We start from the raw sequence: 23,803 nt of genomic DNA on the forward strand, positions 1-23,803 counted from the left end.
CAGCACTAAACTGCTGACCACCCTGGCTGCCCTGAATTAAATTTTTATTATAAGATATTTGACATACAAAAATATTTGACATATTTATTTTAAAGATTTTATTAATTTATTTGAGAGAAAGAGAGATCACAAGCAGGGGGAAGGGCAGAGGGAGAGGGAGAAGCAGGCTCCACACTGAGCAGGGAGCTTGACACAGGATGAGATCCCAGGACCCCAGGATCATGACCTCAGGTGAAGACAGATGCTTAAGCGACTGAACCACCCAGGTGCCCGACATATTTATTATAAAATATTTGACACACATAAAAAGAATTATGTGGTAAATACCTGTGTACCCACAACCCACTTAAAGTAGAGAATATTACTGTATCAGTTATCTACTTCCATGTAACTAATTATACCCAAACTCAGTGGCATAAAACAGTAAACATTACCTCACACGCAGAGTCTATGGGTCAGAATCTGGGAGCAGCCCGGTTGATGGCTCTGTCTCAGGGTCAAGATGTGGGCAAGGGCCATAGTAATCTGAAAGCTTGACTGGGGCTGGAGGACTCACTTCTGAGATTACTTGCTGTGGCTCTTGGTGAGAGCCTGAGTTCTTCCGCATGGGGCTTCTCCACAGCGCTGCTTGAGCATCCTTACAACATGGTAGGCAGTTTACTGCAGAATGAGGTGATCCAAGAGTCTCGAGAACACAGCAGTGACTTTTCTGACCTAGTCTCCTTAGCCACATGTTGTCACCTCTCCTTTATTCTGTTCACTAGACAGACCCAAGTTACTAAACCCAGCCCACATTGAAGGAGAGGGGAATTAGGCTCCACCTTTTGAAGGGAGTGGAAAAGAATTAGTAGACACGGGGCTCTTGGGTGGCTCAGTTGGTTAAGCATCTGCCTTCAGCTCAGGTCATGATCCTGGGGTCCTGTATTTAAGCCCCAAGTTGTGCCCCCTAGCGGGAAGCCTGCTCCTCCCTCTGCCATTCCCCACTGCTTGTGCTCTGTGGCTGTCACTCTCTGTCAAACAAACAAACAAATCTTAAAAAAAAGAAAAAAAACAAGAATTAGTGGACATGTTTTAAACTATCATAATTAACCAGTATAACTGGAGCCCCTCCCTGACTGTGTCTCCTTGTTTCTCACACAGAGGTAACTACTATTGGAGTTTGGAGTATGTTTTAATTTACTACATTAGTCATTATACCTAGGCCTATGATTTCTGTATGTCTTTAAGCCTTGTGCAAATGATATCTAATGATACGGTTTTTATTCCTGTAGCTTGCCTTTTCTTTAACTCACATTATAACTGCAAGTTTCATCCATGTGAAAACGTGCAGCTGTCCTTTATACCTTTCCGCTATGTGGCATTTCATTTGTAGGAATGTAATACACTGTGTTCTTCATTGGTGGATGTTTTTAGATGGTTTCCAGTTCCTTGCTGCTACAAACAAGGCTGTTTTGAATACCCATGTATGTCTCTATGTGACCATGAGCTAGATTTTGTTTAGAATACTTAGCAATTGGAATTGCTGCGGGATAAATGTATGAATCTTCACATTTTCCAGAAGTCATTTTCCCAAGTGGGTCTACTAATGAATGTTTCCACCAACAGCATGTAGGTTTCCCCTTCCCTTTTTCCCAGATACCACTTGGTATCATCGGATGTTTTTAAGTTCTGTTAGTCTGATGGGCAAAAGTGGTCTCTACAGAGAAGTCTTCATTTGCATTTCTCTGCCTGCCAGTGAGGTTGAATATCTTTTCATATATTTATTGTCATGTATTTATGTATATTTATTTCATGTATTGATTATTCTGTGAATTACTGGTTCATACCTTTGGCTTCTTTGAATTTTCTTATTGATCATTTAATCCTTCATTTGATTTTATATATTATAAACATCTTTTTCTCATTTCTTCCTACCAACAAAACAGGAGCTCAGAGCATGGATTTTTGGGCCACACTGCCAGGATTAAGTCCCAGCTCTAGAATTTTTTTTTAAAGATTTTATTTATTTTTTAGAGAGAGAAAAGAGAGAGAGGGAGAACATGAGTGGGAGCAGGGAGGGGCAAAGGGAGAGGGAGAAACAGACTCCCTGCTGAGCAGGGAGCCGACCCAGGTCTTGAACCCAGGATCTGGGGATAGTGCCCTGAGCCGAAGGTAGATGCTTAATGGACTGAGCCACCTAGGTGCCCCTCAGCTCCAGAACTTCTTGTGTGGCTTTAGGCATGCCCTTACTAAGTTTTGTGTGCCTCAGTTTACTCATCTGTAAAACAGGGGTGACAACAACCTTGCTACCTCATGGCAGTGCTCTAAGGATTCAGAGGTGCACATCGGTGCCTGTCGCAGTAAGTGTGACATGGGCCAGAGAAGCCGATGTGCCGTGCATGGTCATATCAGACGGTGTCCATGCATCATCACCTCGCCCAGAGCTTTCTTGAGCACCGTGTCCTCATTTGATAAGGTTGGCAGGCACTGCCTTGCTCTGGCTCTCAGCCTGCTGGATGACCCTCCCTTCAGCATCGCTGAGCTACCTGAAGAGAACACAAAATCCCAGCCTATCTCCAGGGGACCCATGGTGGTAGGGGGAAGGGGATGAGATTGGAAGGCATCAGATTCCTCAAGGCAAAAATACAAGCCTCATTTGCATGGGAGAGAATAATAATGAAGTGAGCCTGGCAGATGCAGGCTTGGAAGGCACCTCTGAACACTCCGCTCCATCCCTAGGGTCCACTCAGACCTGCCTGAGCCCACCCTGCCAGCCCTCCTTTTGCCCTTCACCCTCGCCTCTTAAGACACCACTTCTGGCTGCAAAGTAGACAGTCCTGGCACCGTTTTCTGATCTTCATACCTCAGGGTTGCACTGTCTTCTCTGTCCCCAGAGCCAGGTGAGAACTCCAAACACAAGCCTGATTTCATACTGAGAATCATCAGAGAAATATGTCAGGTATTACAGTGTAAACACTCTGCTAAGAAGAGCCCTGGGAGCAGTGTTTATGTCCACAGAGCATCACTGGCCGCTCAAGGACAGATTTATTGAGGACACCTTTAGTTTCAATCTCAACATTAATAAGTCAGCTCAACATGCTGTAAGGAGCTCTCAGGTTTATTTGGTAGAGTCTCAGATGAGTTTACATAAAAGCAGACACAGAAAATATTGGATATTGGACATTAGAGCCAGTTTGGGTTTAGAGCCAATTTTTAGATTTTGAACTGGATCAAAATGACCTGTGTCTTTTCCCCCATTCTGCCACCTGGGTGGCCTCACAGGCTCCATGGAGAGGAAACAATCACCTTGAAAGAACAGTCCCTGTTTGGGAAACTAATCACGGATAAAGAGTCTCTGTGTTGGAATCTGGTGCAGGGAGGAAAGAAAGATCTTTCGCAACCAAGAAATCTGGTGGCAGAATATGACACATCCCCCATGACCGGTCACTTTGAGACTTAAAAAGATAAGCTTGCTTCTAAGAATGGAGAGTTTTGACCATTTCATTGGTAGTGACTTGTGTGTTACTCCTAATAAATGTAGTATTTTTAATAGTGTTTTTTAAAAGTCCCCCTTCTCCAACAAAACAATTGTTTTTGAAACTTTGTGACCTTTGAAGATGATTTTTAAATCCATTTTACTCCCAAACATTTGCTCAAATGAGAGTCTTATGGTTTGAGCTCTTTATTCTACAGATGCAGCTTCCTGCCCAGAGGAGACAAATAATGCATTCTAGTTTTTATAAGTAAAATTATTAGCATCTGAAGACTTTGCCTTGCAGCTGTCTAGGAGACTGAGTTATTTAGAATTTTAAGATTTTTAGTTGTGTAAAACAGCCCATTGGTGTCCACTCAAGCTGGAACATTCCCCAACTCTACCATCACTGCTCCCCCAGCTCCCAGCCCACCATAACCTGGGCTGCATCATTTCTGTTCATCTGGTTCTGAAGACCTAGAGCTGCTCTCTGAGCCCAGCCCCTGTTTCCCCACTAGAATCATCTGTGGCCAGTACTTGAAATGGTTCCTTAGGGACATTTTAACTTTCCCTTGGAGTGATCCTGCTGTGCCCAACTGAGCACTGTTCTGGTGAGTCCTTCCCATCAGGAAGCAACAGACCCCCTGCCTTAGACCCACAATAAACCGGAGGAGCATCCACATCCTCACAATATTCTGTCCTTCCAGCCATACCTGTGGGCTATGTGCATCCCCCGGGGGCAGCTTAGTGGAGCTGTAATGCTAGATCCCAGGAGGCCTCCTCATGCAACAGTTTCTCTGCCAGATGCTGACCTCTGCCGGTTGCCTATTCCCCTCTGGAGACAGTCCAGTGCAGATGAGCCCTGTGGTCACCTGAGCTGACCCACTAAGGCCACATGCGTGTGAACTCCTATTCTAAGCTCTCCACCATGCAGGGGTGCTGAGAGTCCCATGGACACCTGGCTTTCGGTGCTGGCTGCAGCCAGCAGGCTGGTACTAGAAAGAACCACATCCATGCTGGCCATAGTGTGCAGCTGATGTGCCCTGCCTTCGACGCTCCCTGACCTTTCCCCCATCATTCTGGCCACAGTGCTCTGTGCAGACCCTTCCCAGCCCTGTCCCAGGGCCTCTGCTCAGTGTGACCAGAGTCTTCCATCAGCAAGGATTTCACTGAATCTGGGTTATTATTGCTTATCACATTCTTGTACTTGCTCTACAATCCAATGATAACGTACCAGTTGGCCCCAAACCCCTGTGCCCAGAGCCCTGCCTCTATAAAGCACAGGGTTGCCCATTTGGTTCCAGGAAATGTGCTTCCATGGTGCACGTCCCCAGCCACTTTGTAAGGCTGTAAGATCAGCCTCCTGGTCTCCAGGCAGACTTCCTGCCTCTGTGCTGGGCATTCTCCCAGGACAGGGTCCGAGTATGGGATTCCATCAAACTGTGAGTGGTGCCTTAACTTTGCCAAGAAGATGCCTATGAAGTTTGGTTGTGACACCCACTTGCCCCAGCACAGCACGGTCTGTTTCAGGGCTGGCTTGTATCTCTTGCTTTGGGTGGAAGCTTGCTTGAGCGGCTCTAGCTGGGCCCATTGAGGTATGAGGCTTCCCATCTCGGGAACCCCCTCCCCAACCATGTGGGCTGCAGCTGGGCCCTGAGGGTGGCTTGTGGATTTGGGGCCTCCCATTGCCTCCCCTGACCTAATATCAAAGGAAATCAGCACATTTATGAACCGTCTGCTTGAAGCCACGGTTAGGATTTATGTTTACCTCCCAAGTGTCTGGAAACGCGGCATTTCAAAGGCTGTGTTTGATCAGAGCTCCAATTGATTGCCAGAAATGTGCATGTCGAATAATAGAGAACCTACAATGGCAGTTGCAGTGGGCATCCTGTGAGAGAGTTAATTAATCCTGACACCAAATACCAACTGCCTCAGCAACAGTAGTCATAAGATACTGTTGGTTGTAATAACCTCGTGGTACTTGAAGTCAGGCAGCTGGAGGGCTGTTTATTGGAAGTATTCTCTGTGTTTGAATTCTGCTGTAGATTCAGTACCCCAGGCGAGGGCCTGCCTTTCCTTCTGGACTAGTTCCAAGAACGAGGGTCTCCAGACCTCAGAGAATCCAGTCAGCATGCAGACAGAAGGAGCCTTTGTGGAATCTTCCAGGCTCCTATGGCTTTGTATGTCACGCCTCCCCTGGGAAGCAGGAATACAAGATAAGCTACCCTCCCCCTCTCCCAAATAACTTGTGGGTAGGCCAACAATTGGATAAGTGAAGTGTTTTAAATCTTATGGGAAGGCCTGTGTGCTTCATTTCCAGCCTGGGGCTTGGTAAGGATTGGGAGATTATTCCAAAAATGATTGTATGTTGCCGGGAGGAGAGCAGGCTCTCAGATTTCTGTCTAATCACAAATGGCCAGGAAGACCAAGGGGAAGTGACCTGGCCCTTGGTGCTTCCAGAGAGGGTAGAAAGAGGCTGGGACATGTGTTTGGCAGAAGTAGGAACAGCCAGACCATACATGGCTGAGAAGAAAAGCCATGGCAGGTGTAGGTGACTCTGTGTTCATTCCAGCTGCTGGAATTGCTGGAATGGGAAAAGGCCCTCCCTGATTCTGTCTAGCCAGGTCGGGGGACTCAGAGCCAGCAGGGACCAGCTGACACCCCCACCCCCCCCGCCCCCCGCCAGGGCCTTCCTGGGTCTCTGCACTCATGACTTTGTTGGTTTTTTTTAAAGGTGAGCTGTCTGTCTAGAGACACAGTTCATTGAAGATAACACAACCCCACTTTAGCCAATGCAAGCCAGGGGCCCCAAGAGAGTGGGCACAAGAAAATTCATATTTTTCTTTTGAGGAGATGGGAAGTAATGCTCGGTCCAAGTGATAGGTGACCTTGCTGTTGAATTAAAATGTTGCTGGGGAATTTAGAGAAGACAAACATGAAAAGAATGCTAATGAAGAGTTGGGGACCAGAGCTCAGAGCCCCAATTCCTCTGCCATCCACAAGGGATACTTGTGTGATGCCTATAAATAGACACTTAAAAACCTGATTCTAAATTGAGTTAAGATGTGGGCCTGTTTCCTCCTATGGAAAAGAGTTATGTAAGGTGCAGAGCTCTGCCATTTTTCCAAGGCAGCCTGACAACTCTGTGCCTCTGTTGGGAATCTCTGTGGCACAGGCGGGGGCTGCTCAGGCGACAGATGAATGAGACTCTTGTCCTTTTGAGACTTGCAGACTAAGGGCAGGCAGAGGGAGAGCTGTGGCTCCTGCCTTCAGGTAGAGCAATAGGACAGGCTTCATCTCCAGGGCAGGGAAGCCCAGCTGAGCCTGCAGACTAGCTCTGAGTTTCCCCACGGTGCTTCTGGGCTGGGAGGAAGTGGGAGAGGCTGGATCCATGGGCACATGGTCATTTCCATAGGCCCACCATGGCTCTGGGCATTGTGGGTGGCTCTGGACCTGAGAGGGGAGGTGAGACATGGCAGACATGTGTGGAGAATTCTAGCCTCTGCTGGTAGACTAGAGCTTCTGGGCTCTTCCCTGTAGCCCTCTTGGTCAAAATGGCCCAGAGCTAGAGTAGGGGATTCTGGGAGAGGAGAGAGGTCTTTCTTGGTGAACTGCTTGAGTTCAAAGAGCCAACTTGTAACAGAGTGAGGAATTGAGGCCCTGTCTAATGACCTCCAGTGAAGTGCTCTTGCCTCTGGACATGGCATTTAGTATGTGCACTGACCCTGGCATCACTTCTTTTTTGGAGGTCCTGGGATGGTGAGGTTTGGGGGTAAAGAAGGAAATCTGTTTGATGCTAATGTGTTTCCAGGCAGTGTTTTGGGTGCTTTGTTGCATTCACCTTGCCAACCATCTTTAAGATCGATCTTACTGTCCATGCTTTACATGTGCTGAAATTGAGGCTGATGATGTAAAGGGTTTTGAAAGGCAATAGAAGGACCAGACCTTTGGAAAAAATTGAGCAACTCTGTGGATGTTAAGTTCCCCCTGAGCGGAGCAAGCAGATTACAGATATATACACGGCTTGGTCAGAATGGAAGCATCTTCAGCCTTCTAAGGGATAACCAATCCATTTTTTAAAAAATATCTGGACCAGAGGCATCTATGGGACAGTTTGGAGTGGCAGGGGCCTCCCCCAAATTCCCTGATTAAAATCCACTGCTAGAAATGTCTGTCTGGGGAAATGAGAGTGGCTGTCAGGTTTCATTAAAAAAAAAAAAGTCAACACAGGGTCCAGGTTTTAGACCTTTGTGAGAAAGTAGAATCCATGTCTGCCTGTGCCAATAGCAAGACCCTATTACCTCCCCCGCCCCAAGAATGGTGTCATCCCTAGTGACTTCTGAGCCCAGAACCAGACTGGAGGTGAACTATCCTACCAGCATAGTTATTCATGAAATGCTCTTAGACCTTCTGTTGCCAGCAGATGAGGCCCCACGGAGGAGGCTGCCATTGGTGTGGTTTTGAAAGGAACAAAGACTTTCCTTTATAATGCCCTGTCTTTAGCCAAATCAGAGGGAGAAGAGGAATTTTTTAAAAAAATTTAATTCGGGCAGCCCGGGTAGCTCAGTGGTTTAGCACCGCCATCAGCCCAGGGTGCAATCCTGGAGACCCGGGATCGAGTCCCACATCAGGCTCCCTGCATGGAGCCTGCTTTTCCCTCTGCCTGTGTCTGTTCCTCTCTCTCTCTCTCTCTGTCTCCCATGAATAAATAAATAAAATTAAAAAAATATTTTTTAAAAAAGAGTTTTAATTCTAATATAGTTAACATACAGTTTTATATTGAGGAAAACAAAAAGAATTTGGATGTGATGTTTATGACCAACAAATCCCTCTCCTCTTTACTATTCCAGGTTTCTATTTCTCTGGCCATCTTCTGCCCCTCACCTTGAGTTCCTGATCCAAACCAGGGCCTCTCCTTGAGCCCCAGGAACATTGAACCTCTCAGACTTCTGCTTTCAAAGCTTTGCAAATCTCTCACTATCCAAGAGGAGTGTGAAACCTGATGGCCTCTTTTCTGTTCTCTTTAAGAAACCTCCTTGCCCAAGAGGAAGGGTGGGCTGTGGACTTGAGCAGAGGAAAGGAGCCGTGCCCTGCTTTTCTTTCTGTTGCTTTAATCTCTCTTCACTGCCCCCCTCCAGCCTCCACAGGCACACCTACTTCCCTCTGAAAGTGTCCCAGAATACCGGTTCTGCACACTAGTGGGGTCAGGCTTTGTTGTGGGGATATACATATTCATGAGCGCTTTGAGGAGCTTCATTAAAATGCAGATAGTCTCTCCTCCCAGAGTGATACACAAGCCATTGCTTTATTGGCCCAACTTGATGTCCTTAAGGGCAATAATTATGTGAGGAATGGCTAAAGAAACATTTAGATTATTTGTTTCTGGTAATTTGTGATCATCTTATTAGAATTTTAATCAGTTCACTTTTATAGGTAATTCAAAACCTCTCACTCATTACAATGTCTATACTTCTTGAAGGGGCTCTATATGAACACCCATGTCTTTTCTGAAACCCAAGTAATTTCCTCTATTTCCTTCTGTTTTATTCCAGAAAGATTTCATCATCAGGAGGTTTTGGGGAACATTACCAAACCACTTGTTTTTGGTAAGAAATACGAGGTCACCTTGTGTGGAGTGAGGTTTTGCTTCTGACAGGTGTGAAATGGAATTGTTTTACTCAAGAGATGCTACATTTCAAGTGGAACTGGGCATTTGTCACAGTTCTTTATTTCCTGGGAGGCTGTGGATGTGTAACTCAGCGCTAGTCTGCACACAGGGAGTCTGAGGGTAGGGCTGGATGCAGCTAAGGAGCCCGTGAGCACTGGGCTCTCTGCGGGGCATTAATTGCTGCCTGGGATGGATGCCTCTCCCAGCCACCCCCAAGACAACAGCAACACACCTTCCTCCCCATCCCCTCCTCACTAGACTGGTATTTCTGAAAACCATAGTCCTCACCAGATTCAGTGACTTATTTCTGTAACTCCTTTTTTTTTTTTTTTTAATTTTTATTATTATTATTTTTTTTATTTCTGTAACTCCTACCTTGATTCCTATCTATATCAAAAATAGATAGATATCACTAACAAACACCACGTACAGCCTTTCACTATCAAGTTTGGGCAATGTTGCTAGTCTAACTAGATGTGTACCACCATTCCATGGGAGTACACATCTAGGATGCTGGGAGGAAGAATCTAGCTTTAATCAGAAAGAGCCCTCCTAAGCTTCTCAGGGATGAGGAATGGCCCTGTGTTGTGTTGCCATGTGGGTGAAGCTGGGTTGTGGTCCAAACCCACTGACTCATGGTCGGCACTTGGCTTGCACTTGCCTGGTAGGACCTATAGTATCAGATTTGCCCAAGTGTTTGTAGACCAGGGGCCACCTGAGCGCCTGGTCCAGGGGGACACTTGCAGGAGATGTGTTCTGGCTAAAAATATGTAGGTGTTCTTTTTCCTAGGCCAGAGACCCCCAGTGGCTTGGTTGTGGGGGAGCTGGTGTAGGAGATGGGTATGTTTGGAGAGCGGGGTAGAAGGCAGACTGTTGTTGGAGGTGAGGAAGCCCACCCAGGAATGAGCTTTTTGTCTTGATGCCAGAGCAGGTCTGAGCTTCAGATGGATTCCATGGGTTCTCATGCATCCATGGGAGGGAGCATCGCAGGGTTGGGATTGGGCAATGCCAGTGGTTAGCAGTCCCAGGTGTCATTTATAGGGAAGTATAGTGGGTTGGGGACTTCTGAAGGAGAGGGAAAATTTGGAGTTTCCCAGTGGGGAAGATCTTTGCCAATTCTGAGGATAGAAATGAAGACCAGCAGGAGCAGGGTTGGGATACTGCAGAGCATCAAGACCTGGGTCTCAGACCACTGTTTGGCCTCTGGTGTAGTAGAAGGACACAGGGACTGCTGTTTAGAGCTACTGAAAGAGCTAGTTTCTGTCTAGTTTTTTTTGTAAATTAAGGCAGCTGCATTTATTTCAGTTTCTAATCCAGCCTCTGTTGTATGGTAGTCACCCAAGAGCCCTGTGCTCTACACAGGCAGGAACTTGCCTCCCATCGTACTAGGGGGTGTTCTGGTCACGGATGTCCTGGATGGATTCTGTGGTGGCTTTTGGGAGTACGGAGGGTAGCACATTCGTAAGATATCTTTTTAAAGATTTTATTTATTCATGAGAGGCACAGAGAGAGGCAGAGACATAAGCAGAGGGAGAAGCAGGCTCCATGTAGGGAGCCCGATGTAGAACTTGATCCCAGGACCCCAGGATCACGCCCTGAGCCAAAGCAGATGCTCAACCACTGAGCCACCCAGGGGTCCCCATTCATAAGATATTTAAGAATAATCAGCCCCTATCCAAAGGAATCAGAGAGTGAAACGTCAGAGGAGCTGTGTGACTTTTGATGTGTTTGGGCAGAAGAATAAATGAGCATTTTTCTGAACTTTTCCTCAGTTGTTGGTCTTTAAAGTTTACCAATTTACTTCTGTGCTCTCAACGAGGCTTTTTCCATCCTGTTTGATTTTAGACGCATTTGTCTAAACATTTGTCAGCCTCACATGTAGGAGGTGTGTCAGCCACCCTCAGCTGTGACAGTGTTGAAGCGTTTTGGGGGATTCTGGGAAGGAGGAGATTTTGTTTATAACTGGCAGCAAGGATAGCTTGTAAAGAGATGTTCTTATGGGGAAGGGGTCTCACAGACTGCAGTGAAATTCCGTTCTGGGAATCCCAGGTCAAACAGCCAGTACAGTGTGTTCATCCTGTGGAAACTGTCCTCTCTGAAATTGGCTTCTTCAAGTTTAACTAAATGAAATTGGGGTTGTCATTGCTTTCTGGTGGAGCCTCAGAGCAATTCTGTTTGTGCCTCCAAGGGATAAGGTATTTTTTTCTTCTGAGCTCAAAAAAGACCTAGTGGGATCTTTATGTATCCTGAAATACTCTAATAGTATCAAAATCAGCTGCAGTAGACAAGTCGTCTCGCTCTCTCTCTGATCTCACTCACCCATCTGTGGTGTAATGGGACTGCCATTTAAGTGAATATACTCATCACAATTCTCTACAGCTTCCCTGCAGAAAAGTATATTTCTTCCATGAGAGAAAAGTGGCAATGAGATGGATATTTTTAAATGTCAATTATGCTAGAATGAATCGCTGTGAGGAGAGCTGCAGAGAAAAGGGACCCGGGTTTATTTATTTTTTTCTACTGCAAATGACCCATACTGTAACATCAGAATACTAATACGCAGAGTCTGTGCCTTACATCTCCTCGTAGAATAACTTGGTGAATATGCTTCTGCTTACAATAAAAGTTTGGGGCTGTGTTCTATTTTTTTTTAGCCCTGGGAGAATTAAATCCTTGACCTCACTGTCCTCTGATATCAATCCTACAGACTGTTGATCTCTAGAATATATGTCTTGTAATTACAGTTAACCCTTGAACAATGTGGGGTTAGGGACACCCTTGTATTGTTGAAAATCTGCATATAACTTTTGACTCCCCAGAAATTTTAACTACTAATCACCTACTGTTGACTGGAAGCCTTACTGGTAACATAAACATTTGATTAACATGTATTTTTTATGTTATATGTGCTATATACAGATCTTATAATAAGCTAGATAACAGAAAATGCTATTAAGAACATCATAAGGAAGAGAAAGTACATTTACAGTACGATAGAGTATTTATTAAAAAAAATCTGCATATAAGTGGACCCACACAGTTCAAACCCACGTTGTTTAAGGGCCAACTGCATATAAATTTAGTGATTTCCTGGAGGAATGGTGGGAGAATTAATAAGCTATGTTTAAATCATAAGCAGTCTCAGAGAATATGTTAAGTTAGAAGATGTTGCATTTGTGAAAATGATTCCCTGAAATGATGTCAGCATGCTCTTGCCAAAGTGTAAACACATAAAAGTGCTGTGTAAAATCTGACCAGGAATGATTTTAAAGTATAAGACTCGGGATCCCTGGGTGGCGCAGCGGTTTGGCGCCTGCCTTTGGCCTGGGGTGCGATACTGGAGACCCGGGATCGAGTCCCACATCGGGCTCCCGGTGCATGGAGCCTGCTTCTCCCTCTGCCTATGTCTCTGCCTCTCTCTCTCTCTCTCTCTCTCTCTCTCTCTGTGACTATCATAAATAAATAAAAAAATAAATAAATAAAAAATAATTAAAGTATAAGACTCAATGAAATTCCCAGCTACTAGACCTTAAAAGAAAACACAAACCTAGAATGTTAAGGGGAAGCTGGCATAAGGGCGAGTCAGTGAGATTCCTGATGGAAAGTTACAGTTAAGATTGTGTGATGTTTGTATAGGGAGGACAGAGGGATGGCAAGACAGGATAGTGAGCCTAATAACAAACTCTCACACGCACAGAAACTCAGGAAGTGGCAGAGATATGTTATTGATCAGGTGGGAAGTGATGCAGGCCAACTGGCTGTCCTCATGGGAAATGATAAAATGAGATCCCTACCTCATATCATACATACAAGTAAATACCAACAGAATTAATGGCAATGAAGCGCAAGATACTAAAATGTATAGAAGAGAGTTTCTTTCTTTATGCCCTTGAGGCAGAAAAGGGTAAGATGCACACACAGGCACAGAAAAGACTGATTAATTAAATACCAATATTAGCAACTTCTTTAAGAGCAGAGACACTATATAAAACTCAAGGAAACTGCCACCTGGAATAAATATCTGAGATGCATTTACTGGAAGGGATTAGCATACTGTCTGTATAGGAAATGCTTCCAAATCAATTAGAAAAAGACAATGTAATTGAAAAAATGAACAAGTAATATGAAAAAGGAGGAGGTGAGGATGGTAATGTTGGGGAAACCTGAACAGTGTATTCATGGATGTTTGTTACGTTGCTCTCTACCCTGATTCTGTGTATTTGAGAAAGTTGATAAGAGATGAGGTTCTATTACACACCTCAATGTATGCCCACACAAACATCTCTGCTCTTGTGTTGTGTTTCCTTCTCAGCAGGGGGATCTTGCTCCTATGTACTAGCTAATCCTCTAAACTCAACTGGAATTCTTAGCTTCCTAGGCTTACTTTTTTATAGGTAGTGCTGCATTCATCTCATCATTGAAATGGTTAGGATTTCTTTTTTATTTTCTTCCCAGCTTTATTGAGGTATAACTGGTAAACAAAAAAATTCACATAATGTGTATAGTTTGGGAGGTTTGGCCATATGCATACACTCATGTGACTATCACCATGATTCAGATAAAGAACTTATTCATCACCTCCAAAACTTCCCTTGTGTCCCTTTGTTTTTTGTTTGTTCTTTTCATAGGAAGAACACCTAACATGAGATCTACCTTATTAAAATTTTTTAAGGTACTAACCTTCCTGTTAACTGTAGACATTATGGTTAATAGCAGTTCTCTAGAACTTAGTTGTCTTGCACAATTGAGACTTTATACCTATTCAGCAGCTCCCCATTTCCCATTCCCCTCCTGGCAACCATAATTCTACTGTCTACTTCTATACCTTTGAGGAGTTTAGAAATAAGACGAATCATCTAGTATTTGTCCTTTAGTGCTGCCTTATTTCACTTAGCATCATGTCCTCCACGTCCATCTCTGTGTTGCAAATGGCAGGACTTCCTTCATTTTATTTTATTTTATTTTATTTTATTTTATTTTATTTTATTTTATTTTATTTTATTTTATTTTTTTAATTTAATTTAATTTAATTTAATTTTATTTTTTAAATTTATGATAGTCACAGAGAGAGAGAGAGAGTCAGAGACACAGGCAGAGGGAGAAGCAGGCTCCATGCACTGGGAGCCCGACGTGGGATTCGATCCCGGGTCTCCAGGATCACGCCCTGGGCCAAAGTCAGGCGCCAAACCGCTGCGCCACCCAGGGATCCCCGACTTCCTTCATTTTAAAGGCTGAAATAATATTTTGTTGTACATATATACCTCATTTTCTTTACCTGTTCATCTGTTGATGAACACATGAGTTGTTTCTGTATCTTGGCTGAATGAGCCCAGCTTTGCACACTCATTTGCCCTGTTGTGTCAACAGTAGTGTCTCCATGAGAACTTTTTTTTTTGGCCCTGTGTGGCTGATTCCTCTTCTGTGTGCTTCTCCCCATCTTGACAGACAGGACTCATGGGCCACCCTCTTGGGGCGCTGGTTGAACATTAAGTCCCGTGTGAGCCTGCTCTGTGCTTTCCTGCATCACCATTGATCTCTCTGTGGACTTACATGCCTGCTTATTCTGCATTGTTCCCAATGTCCAGCCTAGTGCCTTGTGTATAGTAGATGCTCCAGAAGGTCTGGAGCTCTAGTCTTTTAAACTTCCAGAAGCTCATTAACTTCCTCTGTAAATGGGGACTTGTGGTTTTAGGGGGTGGTTGTGATAATGAACCACATCATAAATGGAGAGGACATGGCATCTTATAGCTCCCCAGTATTATTGGTATCCTTCCTGGGAGGAGGCAAAGAGACAGTCTTGAGCTGGCCATTAAGATATGCTTTCAGGCTTGGTTTGTGTATTCTCAAATACCTGAAAATGCCTGCTCTGACACCTAACTTTTTTTTTTAAGTTGCACTTATTAAGAGAGAAAAAATTTCATCAACACCTTCTTTTTTAAAAGATGAAAAATGTGCTAAGAAAATAGCACGATGAGCTGCTACTAGGTTGAGCCCAACATAATTAGTGTGATTAAATTGAAGGAAGTTAACCATTACTGTATGTAACTTTTTATTAATAATATTCAGATCCAATTAATTACACCCAGTTCTCATTAATTACATGAGTGTGTCAGCTGGCATTCTCAAACGTTATTCTGTGGAGTCTCATGAGATGTTCCTGAAAATAGTAATTTGCATTCAGATCAGGCTGGGACACACTGTACCGCCCCCTCTTGGAGAATCCCAAAGCACCCTGTTAAAGGCCTTTTGCAATCCTGCAAGAAAATAACTTATTTAATTCTGTTTAACTCATCATCTTCCAAACTGATTTTGACAACGTGTACTTCTAGATACACAAGAAAGTGATAATTGAAGTCAGAACAATTTTTATACCACAGCCTGTGCTTGGACTAGTTGATAAACAACATATATGTTTATGGAAACATTTCTTAAGTCTTCCAGAGTAGCACGACTGGGCTTTCCTCTGTTGTAGCAGAGCATACTGCCACAGTTCTGCTTTCAGAGAGCCTGGAGCCACTACAGATTATACACCTTTCTTGGACAAGTCACTTAATTTCCTTTGGTCAGTCTGCAAGGGAAAATGGAGGTGGCCTGCCGGCCCTTCGGGGTGGCTGTCAAAGTGAAAGTACTTAGAAGTGCCCAGCTCTGCTCCTGGACTGTGGAAGGGCTCCTGTGGTTGTTACCAGCTTTGGCAGAGGCCCTCCTTTACAAGGAAGGCCATGTCATTGACCATATCCTGGCCTCAGGGGTCAGGGAGAGAGCACCACTCACCTCCTGGCAAGGTCTTTATAGGAGGTTTGAAAGTGAACAGCTGACCTCCACTTTATTAGCCAGTGTAGGAATTGTCAAGTGTTTTGGTGGTCATACATACTGTCAAGTGGATTTTGGGGAGAGGTAACTCATCAGTCCTGTAGGTTATGCAGAAGGAGTGAAGTTTAACCTTTCATCTTGAAGGGGGAGTATACCTTTCTGGGAGAGAGGGAGAGGAAGGCAGAGTGTTCCAGGTAAACAGAAATACGTGTATGACAAGTGTGGAGACATGAAGCGGCCTGGCGGTTCCTGGGGAATGCAGCTGACCTTTGAACAATGTGGGAGTTAGGAGTGCCAACCCCCCTTGCCCCATGAGGTTAAAAATTTGTGTATAACTTTTGACTCCCCCAAAACTTAACTACTAATAGCCTACTGTTGACTAGAAGCCTTACCAGTAACATAAACAGTTGATTAACACATATTCTGTAAATGTATTATATACTGTGTTCTTATAATAAAGGAGGCTAGAGAAAAGAAAATGCTGTTAAGAAAATCATAAAGAAGAGAAAGTACATTTACACTACTATACTGTATTTATTGGGGGGAAAAAAACTATGTATAAATGGACCCATTCAGTTCAAACCTGTGTTGTTCCAGGGCCAGCAGTAGCTTGACGTGGCTTGTCAGAGGAGCCAGAGGATGAGGCAGCAGAGGCCAGACTGTCCTGTTCAGATGGCCACAGAGAACCCTGACAGGGCTTCACCAGAGGGCTGACACCATAGGTGTCTGTGGAAGGCAGGCAGAAGGAACAAAGGCCCAGATACCAGAGGCTCCTCATATGGTTCCCGGGGAGAGACGGTATGTCTTGAGTAAAGGCTGGTAGGATGTGGAAGAAAAGTTGACAACCATGTGGAGGGAGCAGAAGGTGGGAACTCAGAGGGTGTAGAGACCATATTTGAGGTGGAAAAAGAATTGTTGAATTCCTGCTTCATGAAGGACACCATGGAGGTTTTGAGGGGGTAGGAGTGAGGCTGAGCAGTCAGGCCCTTAGCCAGGCTGGCTGAGACCATGGGTGGGGGTGATCTCCATGAGAGGTGGAGGACTGTATAGGGAAGCCAGGAGCCTGAAGAGAATGGTGGGAAAGTGGGCAGGAACCAGGAGGGAAGGAGGCTGAGGATTTTCAGTAAGCAGGTGGGAGTCGCTAGAATTAAAAGCTTTTTCAAAGGCAGAGAAAGTGGCTTGTGGGATTTTTCTTTTTCATGAACATGGACTAAGAATGGGAGAAGAGAAAGGGGTGGAAACAGAAGGGAACAAGGTATTTTTCTGTGGAGGTGGAAAATTAATTTTTTAACTGTAGTTTGCGGCTGAGGAGAGAACAGATGCAGTGTGTAACAGACACAATGAGGAGGGAAAGTGGAGGCTGGGGCACAATGAAGAGAGCTGCTAGTTTTCTGGAGGGAGCGATGGAGGAGAAGATTCTGAGACCTTTCTGGCCATGACCTCTGTTCTCTCTGGGAGGTGGGAGTCAAGTCTGTGAAGAGCAGGAAAGAGTCACCAGGATGGAAGTACGTTCAGTCTCTGCATTAATCTTTCGTAAAAATGTCTCCAGGAGTGGCAGGTGTACTTTGGGAGGGTGGGTTTGACTCATCCTGATTCTCGAAGTAGTTCCCAGAGACGACCGACCTCTACCTCTCTTTTGAGCCTTCAAAACAGAGAATATCTGTGTGGCCTCCCAGGTCGTGGCTGAGGAAGACGACCCTCACTGGGGTGTTTGTTTTTTTCATGCTAGGCCTTGACAGTCCCACTTTGATGTCCTGCAGCAGAGTGGGGACATCATTGTATGGCAGGAGCATTAGGATGTTATTCCAGGCCGAGAGACTTGTCAGTTGCTGAAGAAAATTAGCTCCTGCGTGTGACAAAGTGAGATTTCACTTGGGAAAAAAAATCAATCAGCTTTGGGGAGCCAGTAGCTCAGAGATAAATCATAGCTTCCTCCCTTTCCTCAGGCCCCTGTGGAGATGGGGTGGGGTGCAGACTGGAGTTCATAGTACCCTGGCTGTGCCCACGTTCATTGCTCTGTGGCTAACTTAATGAAACCAAGGATTCTTTTCAGCTCTGCAAGCACCCGGTTGCCTCTGTTTTTCCGTGAGGTCCTATATTTACACAGGGCAGCTCCCTGGGTGGAAGGTACCTTGCAGATGATTTCACTTCTTCTATCAGCATACTCCTCTCCCCTATACCTCAGATCCAGAGGCAACAGTAGCCTTTTGTTATGGAGCACAGTCTTGTGCCAGACATAGGTATAATCAGGCTTCATCAGAGCTCTTTCAGAGACAGAGAGAGAGAGGCAGAGACACAGGCAGAGGGAGAAGCAGGCTCCCTATAGGGAGCCCGATGCAGGACTCGATCCCAGGACCCCAGGATCATGACCTGAGCCAAAGGCAGACGCTCAACCACTGAGCCACCCAGGTGCCCCGCAGCCCTGCTTTGTTGGGAAGGTTGCTTTGGGACCTGATGCCTCTTTGTTTTCTCATCCAACAAAGGAATTGGGAGGGTTAAGGAGGGAGTTTAATGGGCAGAGAGTTTGGTTTTGCCAGAGTAAAGAGTTCTGGGGATGGCTAGTCTCACAGTCATGTGAATATGCTTAATGTCACTGAGCTGTACAGTGAAGAATGGTCTAGATGGCAAATTTTATGTTATGTTTATTTTACCACATCTTGAAAAACAGAAGGAACACAGCACCATATTCTTGAATGTTATTAAAAGCATGGGGCCAGTCTCAGGGACACTTAACACATGTAGGTTCTACCTACAATTATTCTTCACACCCCTGAGTTTCTGCCTTTCCATCATCCTGGGACTTGGTTTCCCTCTCTGCTCTCTCCTGTTACTCTGCTTCACATGTCATTGTGACTATGTCTCTGTCTTTCTTCCAGTCTGCTCCAGGTGGGAAACTGTTCTCTATGATGGTTTTATCAGGAGGGAGTGTGTGTGAGAGTGTGTGAGTGTATATGTGTCTCTGTGTGTATGTATATATGCGTCTTGTGTGTGTGTTTATGTGAATGAGTCCCTGTAAGTGTGTGTGTGTATGAGTCTGAGTATGTGTGTGTGTGAGCGTGTATGAGTCTTTGTGTTAATGTTTGTGTCTGTGCATAAGTGTCTATAAGTGTATGCATCTATATGTTTGAGAATGTGTGAGTCTGTGAATGTGAATCTCTTGTACATACAAGTCTCTGTGAGTGTGTGTGTTCAAGTAAATGAGACTAAGTATGTATAAGTGTGTATGAGTCTGATTATGTGTCTGTATGTGAGTGTGAGTCTCTGTGTGTATGTATGTGTGTGTGCACACATTCATGTGAGTGTGAGTCTCTGAGTGTGTGTGTGTGTGTGTGTGTGTACCAGTGTGTGTAGGGGAAGCAGGCTTGATCCTTCTTCCAAATGCTGGACTGTTGAAAGTGAGCCTCGCCCGGGTACTGTCCCCAGATGGCCTTAACCCAGAGCACTGGGGCATCATAGAAAGCCTGGCTCACAGAAATGAGGGCAGTGTTTATCGTGCCGTGACAGCAGACAGAGCCCTTGGCTCAGAATGGAATCTGAAGAAAACTTTTAAAACTGAGCCCCTGCCCATAATCTGGTGGCTTCTCCAGTCTCCTGTGAGTTGCATTCCCCTTCCTTCCCACTAACAGTCCACACCCCATCATGACCACTAGGACTTACTAACAACGTTGTGACCGGAAAAGCAAGAAGGCTCTGGAGACCCACCTGTTCAAAGCCTATGTTGTTAATTGCATAATGCGCAAGACCAGCACTGTAGACTACCATATTATTTTTTTCAAATAACTTTTTTTTAAAAAAGATTTTATTTATTGGGCAGCCCGGGTGGCTCAGCGGTTTAGCGCCGCCTTCAGCCCAGGGTGTGATCCTGGAGACCCGGGATCGAGTCCTGTGTCGGGCTTCCTGCATGGAGCCTGCTTCTCCCTCTGCCTGTTTCTCCTTCTGCCTGTGTCTCTGCCTCTCTCTCTCATGAATAAATAAAAATAAAAAATCTTAAAAAAAAAGATTTTATTTATTTATTCATGAGAGACACACACAGAGAGAGAGGCAGAGACACAGGCAGAGGGAGAAGCAGGCTCCATGGGAGCCACCGGGGCTGCCTTCAAATAACTTTTTTAACTTGAAGTATAGCATGAACAGAAAAGCATAGAAATCCTAAGTGTTTGTTGCCTTGAATTTTCTCAAAGTGAACACATCCATGAAACTATCACCCCATGAAGAAATAAAGTGTCTCTAGAACCCAAGAATCCCCCTCGCCTTCTCTCCCAGCTACATCCCCTCTTAACCCCAAAGGAACAAGAATCTTATCACCAAATACTTTTTTTGCTAATTTTCGGATTGATTATTTATTTACTTACTCATTTATTTATTTATTTATTTATTTATTTATTTATTTATTTATTTATTTATTTATTTATTTTTCCGGCATAGATGAACTATCTACTGATGATTAAAACCCTTTCCAGTCCTGCCTGGCTGCCCGCGTGTCTGTGCAGCGCCCCTCCCCCAGACCCCTCCCGGCGAGCCCGGGCCAGCACAGGACCCCGAGCTTCCGAGAAGGCTTTATTATTGGGGGTAGGGGGGGTGGGGGGGGAGGGAGGTCAGTGTTTCTTGGCAGCCCCTTTCCGCATGGCGCCAGCACGTTGCTCAGCTCCTCTGTCTTCCTGTTGGCGCGGATGTGCATCCGACCCGCTTCTTGATGAGCTGGAGGGCGCGCGTGCCCTCGGCCACCTGGAGCAGCTCCGGGGCCCCCGCTCGCGCACCTCCCGGATCCTGTCCCGCACCAACTTGGTGCGCTTGGCAAGGCGCCCGCGGCAGCTGGGCCTCGGCTTGCTGACGCTCTCCATCACCTTGTAGGCTCGTTGAGGCCCAGGGCCATGGGGTAGCGCAGGGCCATGGCTGCAGACGGCTGCTGCTGCCCGATGCTCCGGCGGCGGAAGGGCTAATTTTTGGATTTTTTTAAATGAATGAATCTATATAGCATGTACTCTTTTGTTGTAGCTTCTTTTACTCAATGAGAATCATTCATGGTGTTGCACTGGTTTTCAGTCAGGTAGTTGTGTATTGTGTAAATATACTAGAATTTACACATTCTACTTTTGATGGAAGTTTGGATCTTCTCCAGTTTTTGGTCATTATTGCTGCTGTGAACGTTCTTATATGTGCACACACGATCACATTTCTATTGACTTACTTAGGGATGGAATGGGTGGATCGTAGGGGACGGGTATGTTTATATTTTAGTGAACACTACCAACCAGTTTTCTGAAGTGGTTATAACAAATTCCACCCCCACCTATAAGTGTAAGAGTTTTAGTTGTTCTGTATCCCAACAGGTTGCCAGTCATTTTGATTTGGGTGGATACAGAGTGGGATCCTGTGGTTCTGATTTGCATTTCACTGAAAACTGATCAGTGAGTTTCAGCCTTTTTGGGGCCCCTGGATGACTCAGTGGTTGAGCGGCCTTTGGCTCAGGAGGTGATCTCAGGGTCCTGGGATGGAGTCCCCCATCAGGCTCCCCTGAAGGAGCCTGCTTCTCTCTCTGCCTATGTCTGCCTCTCTCTCTCTCTCTCTCTGTTTCTCATGAATAAATAAGTAAAATCTTAAAAAAATAAAAATTAAATTAAAAAAGTATTTTCACTGCCCTTTTGGGTATCTTCTCTTGTGAAGTTCTTGTGTGAGTCTTTTGATCATTTTTCTGTTGGGCTTTCTTTCTCTTTGTGTGCTTTGTAGGATTTCTCTACACGTTCGGTACCTGATCACTTTGTTGGATGCCAGCATTCCACAAATTTTCTTATTCTTCCTTTCTCACTTTCAGTGGTATCTTTTGGTGAAGCAAAGCCTAGTTTATTAATCTTTCCCTTTAAGATAATTGCTTCTTGTGCCCTGTTTAGGAAATTTATAATACCCAATAATATGAGAACATTCTCCTCCTCCTCCTTCTAGAAGCTTTATTGTTTGAACTTTCACTTTTAGATCTATAATCCACTTGGAGTTGATTTGTTTATATGGCATGAGGTAGATTTCAAGATTCATTTTTCTTCCAGTGGGAATTTAGTTGAATCAGCACCATTTATTAGCCCCAGTGCTCTCTGTAATAAAGGTCTGATTCTATTTTTTGATGTTTGACTGCTGGCAGCTTTCAGACTCCACCTCCTGCTTTTCTTTCTGCCCTGTATCTGGAAAAGCTGTTAAGAAAGCCTGCATGTAGGATGCCTGGGTGGCTCAGTGTTTGAGCATCTGGCTTTGGCTCAGGGTAAGATCCTGGAGTCCTAGGATTGAGTCTCCTATTGGGCTCCCTGTGGGGAGACTGCTTCTCCCTTTACCTATGTCTCTGCCTCTCTCTGTATCCCTCATGAATAAATAAATAAAAATCTTTAAAAAAAAGAAAGCTCGCTTATAACCTAGAGAGGTGGTGGTGGTAAAGTTTAGACCTCATAAGCCCCAGCCACTGCTTGCACACTCCTCTGTGGCCCCACCCCCTAACCACCACGGCCTGGGTTTTGTGCCTGCCATGTTCCCCCAGAAAGACCAATATGTGAGTAGTTAATTTCTTCATACCCTTTTGATAATTGGTGTTACCAGTCTCAACATTCAAACCAGTTTTGTGTGGGGAGGTAGATAACCACCCTCTGTGACATGATCACAACACACTACAACATTAAAAGTACTGTACATGTATGAGTCTCTTCAGTTCTGCAGGTCTGCTATTCTTGATCCAGTACCACCAATATCACAATATCTTAATTACTGTGATTTTATAATAAGCATTTACTTCTGCTAGTTTTAAGTCCTTTCATTTTATTCTTTAAGATTATCTTGCTGTGTTTGGCCCTTTGCATTTCTGTATAAAATTTAGAATCATTCTCTCAATTTCTGTATAGAAATTTGCTTATAAAATCCTACTGAGATTTTGATGAGAGTCCTGTGAATTATAGATCCATTGAAAGGGAGCTGATATCTTTATAATACTGTCTTCCAATCCACGAACATGTAACTTCTTTCTTTTTGGGTTTAATTTTCTCGATACATTTTGTAGTTGTATATATAACATTTTCTATTAGATTTTTATTTTAAAGTATTTTCTTTGAAGATTTTATTTATTTGACAGAGAGAGTGAGAGAGTGAGAGAGAGCACCAGCAGGGGGAAGGGCAGAGTGAGAAGCAGACTCCTTGCTGAGCAGGGAGCCATACTCTGGGCTCAGTTCCAGTACCCTGGGATCATGATCTGAGCTGAAGGCAGATGCGTAACTGACTGAACCACCCAGGAGCCCCTGTATTAGATTTCTTCCAAGGTATTTGGGTATTGTTTTGTTTGCTGTTGTTATTGTTGCTGTGTGCTTTTTAAAATTCTGTATTATAGTTACTTTTATCTGGTATTTATAAATGTGACTGTTTCTTGTTTCCCTTGTGTTTAGCTACTTTGTTAAATTATTTTATTAGTTGTAATATTTTTTTTTGTTTTTTTGTTTTTGTTTTTGTTTTTTCCTTTTTGCACTGATGGCAAGCCCCAGTTCAATGAGTGCCCTCTTGAGGAAAAAAGGTTTCAGTATTTCACTTTGAATTAAGCTGGTTGCTCTCAGTTTTTTTTTTTTTTTTTGAATAGTATTTATAAGAATAAGAAAGTTCCCTTTTATTTTAGTTTACTACAGATTTGTCATGAATGGAGGTTGAATTTTATCAAATACTTTTTGTGTACCTAATAAAATAATCATTGAATATTTTCCCTTTAATTAATGTGGTGAATTATATGATTGAGTTTGAATATTAAACCAACCTTGCATTTCTGGACTAAATCCAACTGATTTCTGATATGATATGATTTTTGTGTAACTCCTTTTGATTTAATAATTTTTAAAATTTTTTTGCAACTGTGTTTA

At 44.3% G+C, this 23,803-nt stretch overlaps 1 protein-coding gene and 1 pseudogene across 2 annotated transcripts in view; one reads left to right on the top strand and one right to left on the bottom strand.

The window, feature by feature from the left end:
• The window catches only part of APBA2 (amyloid beta precursor protein binding family A member 2), a 238,826-nt gene that overhangs the window by 116,256 nt on the left and 98,767 nt on the right, over positions 1-23,803 (top strand). Inside the window, exon 3 of one of the 2 annotated variants that reach the window (XM_025438064.3) lies at positions 9,004-9,057. The exons of the other annotated variant lie outside the window; for it this stretch is intronic. The gene's annotated coding sequence lies outside the window, so the exon portion shown is untranslated. The remainder of the gene's footprint in view (positions 1-9,003; positions 9,058-23,803) is intronic. 2 annotated transcript variants of the gene reach the window in all.
• LOC112653979 (60S ribosomal protein L36-like) lies at positions 20,525-20,820 on the bottom strand (annotated as a pseudogene).

The sequence above is a fragment of the Canis lupus genome, chromosome 3, assembly GCF_003254725.2.
Source record: "Canis lupus dingo isolate Sandy chromosome 3, ASM325472v2, whole genome shotgun sequence".
NCBI lineage: Eukaryota > Metazoa > Chordata > Mammalia > Carnivora > Canidae > Canis > Canis lupus.